The 6,144-nt window shown below is 47.0% G+C and overlaps 1 protein-coding gene across 1 annotated transcript in view; it reads right to left on the reverse strand.

Annotated features, from left to right (window-relative positions):
- Positions 1-4,485, reverse strand: part of LOC307090858 (phospholipid-transporting ATPase ABCA1) — a gene marked incomplete at its 3' end in the record, with an annotated part of 158,579 nt that extends 154,094 nt beyond the window's left edge. The window contains 1 exon segment of the mRNA XM_079757653.1: positions 4,357-4,485.
- Between the last annotated feature and the right edge of the window lie 1,659 nt (positions 4,486-6,144).

Below are 6,144 nucleotides of genomic sequence, written 5' to 3' on the forward strand. Positions count from 1 at the left end.
GGAGAATGGACTGTCCAAAATGGAGGACAGCAAAGTCCTTCTGTTTGTGTTGTTGTGGTCGGATATCAGTTAAAGATGTATGAGATTGCACGTGCAGTGTTATTTTACACTGCACGTGCCGTGTAAATTGAATGTGACGATTCAAACAATCGTAAAGCACAAGCACACACCGAGGTGGATAGTAAACGGACACAATATATATAAATAACATGAATCATACTTTTCTTAAATCTTTAAAAATATAACTGGAAACTGGTTCATTTTACCACAACCACACTGTGAATAAGAAATAGGTAAGAGAAGATATCGGTGTCGTAAGGAAACATTGTGGTGAAACCCAAGCACATTTTTTAACAATTTATAAATTGATCCACCGTGGCATTTCAAACTTGTGAATTGTGACCTTTATCCCAATCCTTATTTGATTACGGAGACCATTCGCTAACAGTTTTGTTTTTTTCCTCATTTTATTAGTCTACTTGTTTGTCACAAGTTGTTAAGGATACAATAAGCGGTGCTTTTCCTTCATCAGCATAACACAGGCTCATGTATCACCTTGGGGGCACATCCAAAAACCTGTAGTCCTGGTTGACTACGAATCGCAGAAATGGCCTGACATTCAATTTTTCTAAGTAAAGTTGGCAAATGTGTTTTTGTTCGAACCCCTACTACGTTCATACAATTCAACTTGGAGATTGATCATCCATAGTCCCAATCCCCGCAGTGGCCACCACGGGCTGGTGGGAGAGCGAATGGCCTGTTAGCCTGAGGTGGGTGTAGCCTGCGACAAATGCTCCTGTTTTAACGCTCCATTTCCTCTTCCTGTGCAGTTCCCCCTGCCTCCCTACCCCCCCCAGGCCCCCCCACACACAGACTCAGTGTGTTTACATTATTTACCACTGTTGCTTCATGCTTGCTTTATTTACTGTCAGGGGAAAGATGGGCTTTCCCTCCACCACTCGTAATGGTCGAATAAGGACTCTAATGGGGCTAGAGAATTGAGTCATCCGTGCTTTAGTACTGGGAGCCATTCAATGATCCAGTTAAGAGCACGTGCTAAGGAGAGCTCAACGGTTGAACAGAGGTACAACGACCAACAACAACGCAGACGCAAGATCATGGTTGTTGGCCCATAGGTTCGCACTGCTGTCGCTGCGTTACAAAACATGCTGGGTTCGTGGGTACTTTACATGAGCAGAAGGTACGTTTTCACCCTGCTGTACAGCAGCAACGCACAAAAAAGTGTGCTTGTAAAGCAGAGTAGGGGGCCTCTTGTAACTTCCATTCAGCCCCCCCCCAATACCCAGCACCACCCCTGCACCCCATGCCGCACTCAGGGCTTTTAAAAGCGCACTGTAGCTGAAAAGGTAGGTAGGCCGACAGCTCACGGAGACCTCTGTCCCCTGAATCGTGTGTGAAGCGCATCAAGGCTGGGAGAGGCATTCCCAACGCACAGCGAGTGGCAAACAAACAACGAAGAAGGGAAAGCGGGGAAGTGCATGCGAGTGTGTGATTGAAAAGGCGAGCAGAAGTGTGCGTGTGTGTGTGTGTATGCACGTGTATTATGGACAACCCTCGCTCAAGGACTGTTTTGCTTTATTATGAGTGCATCAAAAGGTAAGGTGACGAGTGACAAGAGCATGGAAGGTGATTTGCAACATAGGAAAAAACTTGGTCATAAGCGCTCTCTCTCTCTCTCTCTCTCTCTCTCTATCGTTTCGACCCTTGGTTCAGTGAGGACCAGGCAGCGACAGCGGAGAACCATTTCACTCTATGACTACTTCTTCTATCAGGGTTTTCCCCTCCCTTCTTCTCCTTTTCCTCGGGACTACTTCGATTCGGTTCAGGAGAGCCAAACTACTCATCCCACGCAACCTCTTCACAATCCCATTAGCTCCAATAGGGGAGCCTGAGGGGAAGGGGGAGAGAGAGAGAGGGAGAGAGAGGCATAGACAGAAACAGAGGGAGAGAGAGAGAGTCATGTACAGAAACATAGAGAGAGAGAGAGAGAGAGAGACAGAGAGAGAGAGAGAGCGAGAGAGAGACAGAGACAGAGAAGAAAGGGAAAAAAGTAACAAAAAAAGAAAAAAGAAAGAGACATAAAGAAAAAGAGCAACAAAAAAAAAAGAAAGAAAGAAAGAGGGAGCGAGGAGGATGATAGCTGCCTGGTGTTAAGGGATGTTCTGCATGACCAGGCATTTTTCCCCGGCCCTTGGGGGCCGATAAAGAGGAGGAGTAAACAGGTAGGTGACATGCTGTGTGAGATCCGGGAACAGGGTAGGGGGGCCCTGCTCAGACATCTGCTACACCAGGGCCCCCGTGCCGCCTAATGGGCCCTCGGATCCTTCCCTCAATCAAAAAGGGTTTTCTCCGTGTCTGTCGCACTGTGGTATCCACCGATCGACCGGCCAGGAACACACAGACCTGGTCCGTGATAGGCCGAGGAAAACAACCTCTATCTCTAAACAAACGCAGTCACTCACACACACACACACACACACACACACACACACTCGAGGCATGATGTGAAGTGGTTGGGGTGATTGACGATTTGAAGGTGTTTGACCTCCAGCCAGATCAACTGAGTTTTATCCCCAATACGCACAGCCTACCTGTGGGCGTCCTTGAGAAAGATGCTCGTACATGTTTACGTGATGGAGAATATGATTTGTATCATAAAACACTGAATCGCTGACATCTGCCGGTAGGATGTGCTTTAGATGTAGTGTCCGGGTAGATCCATGACTGTTTCTCTCCTTATAAATCCATCAGCGGATCATTTAAGGTGTGTTTACAACCAAGAGGTCGCCGTAAAGAACAGAATATAGGCTACAGTTGAACAACTTTTCTGTGTACAGAGTGCAACTGGCCGGCAGACACTTACTTTACACTTACTTTTTTAAGGAAATCTTGCAGTCTGACAAACAAACATTTCTCAGAGATCTCAGTCATTCCCCAAGTCATGCTTCACGCTTCACTGTCTGACTACATGCAGACCTACATAAAAAAAAAAAAAGCGCTGTCAATCTCCATTTAGCATCCGATTACGATTCATGAGAAACATGCTTAGCGCTGATCGACGCCTAAATGCATTAGTGTCTGCGACGCAGGTGTTTAAAAACTCATTAGCGCGTGTCATTCATTCAGATGCAACAAGCGACGTAAGGTTGAACAGATAAATAAGGCACAAGAAGGGAGCCGCGTGCTCCCACAACGACAGCCACCAACTGTGAATGAATGGCAGACTAAGCGATTAGCTACAATCGGGGGCTAGCGGTCAATGATTAGCATAGGGAAGTGACTGCAGTGCTTACACAACTACACGTCATAGGCAAGGGGGCAAAGTTCAGCATCTGGTTCACTCTTTTCACACAGTCACCCCTGTGAGCCAGTGCGAGCTAACATTTTCCTACCGAAGAACATAAACGCAATTATTCAAGGTTTGTATCCAACGCTGTACATGTCAAGCCTCTCTTTAAGGATAACCCTGATAAGCGTTTTAAATGGCCGCCTTTGTTGCCATGCGGGTTTCAAGGGGAAAAAAAGGCGCTTCCCTTGATGTGACATCCACGGGGACTTTAGCTCCGCTTCGCAATTAAAGCGACTTCCAACGCGCATCCTTTTGTGTACCCCTTGTAATAAGGAAACACAAAGTTATCTCCCAGACGCGCTCGCGTGACAGAAGGCAGCAGGGCGGCGGCGGCGGCGGCGGCTCCCGGTGAACGCTGTATTAGACACAAAGAAACAAGATAAGCGCTGGGCGTTTTGATCCACTGGTGACAAGACCGGGGCGAAGGAATAACAGAGCCAGGCAAGTAGTGTGGTTACCCGGGTCTGAGCCAAGGGGGGGGAGAGAGAGAGAGAGAGAGAGAGAGAGAGAGAGAGAGAGAGAGAGAGAGAGAGAGAGAGAGAGAGAGAGAGAGAGAGAGAGAGAGAGAGAGAGAGAGAGAGAGAAGGGGACAGGGGGACATAGAGAGAGAGACGGGGTGGGGGGCAGAGAGAGAGATGGAGAGAGAGAAAGAGGGAGGAACAGAGAGAGAGAGAGAGGGGGGGGGAGAGAGGATGGGGGACAGAGAGTGAGGGGAGGGGACAGGGGGACATAGAGAGAGAGAGACGGGGGTGGGGGACATAGAGAGAGACGGGGAGAGAGCAAGAGAGCGAGGGGGGGACAGAGAGAGACAGAGAGAGCGCTGATGAAACAGACGGACAGACGGTACTAAGCACAGCAACAACAAAAGCAGAAGGAAGAGAGAGGCAGCAGCAGCACGGATCCCGGCTTCGAGACACACGTCCTGTTGCGTTAGAACCTGGGGAAGACAGCGGAGAACAACAACAACAACCAAACAACAACCTTACCCTCAAGTCTTCCAAAGGCTGGATGTTGTCCTCTCCACTATAGCCTCGCTGGAGCCAGTGGCACCATCTCCTTCCAGCCACTCTGCTCGTGTATCTGGGAAGTCCTGTGTGTCTCTGGTTCCAGTCTCCTCGTTACCTTTCCCCCAGGTGCTCACCTGTGCTCACACCCCCCCCCCCCTCCCTCCCTCTACTTACATGCTATTGCTATTGCTCTGACATAATCTCCTCCCCCCCTCGGTAACCGGTAACCATAAAGTATGCAAAGCGCACCGAGGAGCCACTGTCATGGCAACAGCGGCCCCGGTGGTGGCCTGGCCAAGACACAGACAGAGGGAAACAAAAAACAGGTTAAGTAACAGAGGAGTGTGTTACATGTCACGGCTCTGGCTAAGAGGTCAGGACACACACACGCACACACATATATACATATACATTGACATATTCATATAAAAACACCCCCACACACACACACAGCGGATGAAGTGGTAGGCTTATAGTTTCGGGTCGACATTTCACCCATCCTGCTCATATATAATTTATATCAAGTGTGTGCGCATGGTTCGACATATTAGAGAAACAGAGTGTGTATGTCTTTGGTGTGATTATGTTTTCTTCTTATACAGAAAAAACGAGTTTGGTCAGTATTGAAGGAAATGTTTAGTATTTTTATAGTTAATGTGAATATTTCACATAAGAAGACAGAGATTACCATCGGAGTCGCAATATGGAGACACTGTGTGGACCATACTATATATATTATAAAGAAACCTCTGAACTATCGCTGATGGACAAGTTCTGCATGGGGAGGTCCAATTATAGTAGGAGAAAGTTCACTCTTTATAGTAGGTGGAAGTTCAGTTTTTACAGTAGAGGAAAGTTCAAAAAGTTTGTTGACTGACCAGAACTCCTTTCAAGAGAAGCGATTTCCTCTTTCGCTTCCTGTGAATCCTTCTCATCAGGCTTGCTGTAACGTCCTAGTTTACAGCCCCACGATGCTTTAAAAATAATAAAAACTGCTGATATTACCGGGACACAAACTACCTGCGAGCACATTAATGTAGAGAACAATCTATTTCCACACATGAGGCATCGGCCAGGGATACTAATGGAGGGCCTGGGTTTCACTGTACTTTATGGCACTGGTTTGAATCCTGCTTGAAGAGTTGCGTGTGTGCGTTGATCCACCGGTGAGCGGGTCACAGGGGGGAGTGGCGCTGTGGTTTAACGCCTCGACTGTACATTTTTATGGCAATCATATAATATGGTAACAAGGGGGGCTGAGGGTTTACTGGGCCCGGTGATAAAGAATAATACCACAGGTGTAGTGGGAGGAGGTCATTATAGGAGGCAAAAAAACCAACACAAACAGAAACCACAACGACAACAAAAGTCACCACAACTACAACGACAACAACAAAAGAAATGACAACAACTACCTAGAGATCAACAATAACAATGGTGACAACAATGACAACAACAACGATTAGAAAGACAACAACTACTACAACACTTAAAAAAATGACAACAACAACCATGGCAACAATGACAACAACAACAGACCCTCTCCTCGCTCCTCTCAGTTTGCTGGATATTGCTCCCCTCTGTCGTTTTAAGTGGGACTTCAAAATAAAAGCGGCGCATAAAAAACATGTTTTGAATGAAATACATGAATACCCAATCTGGACGGCAGTTACACAGAAAAAATCATTACAGACATTCAAGTGGTGTTTTTTCCGGAAACATTCCATTCTTGGGAGACGGGTTACTTAATTAACGTATATAACGAGC

The sequence above is a fragment of the Pollachius pollachius genome (genome assembly GCF_949987615.1).
Source record: "Pollachius pollachius genome assembly, chromosome: 20".
NCBI classification, from domain to species: Eukaryota; Metazoa; Chordata; class Actinopteri; order Gadiformes; family Gadidae; genus Pollachius; species Pollachius pollachius.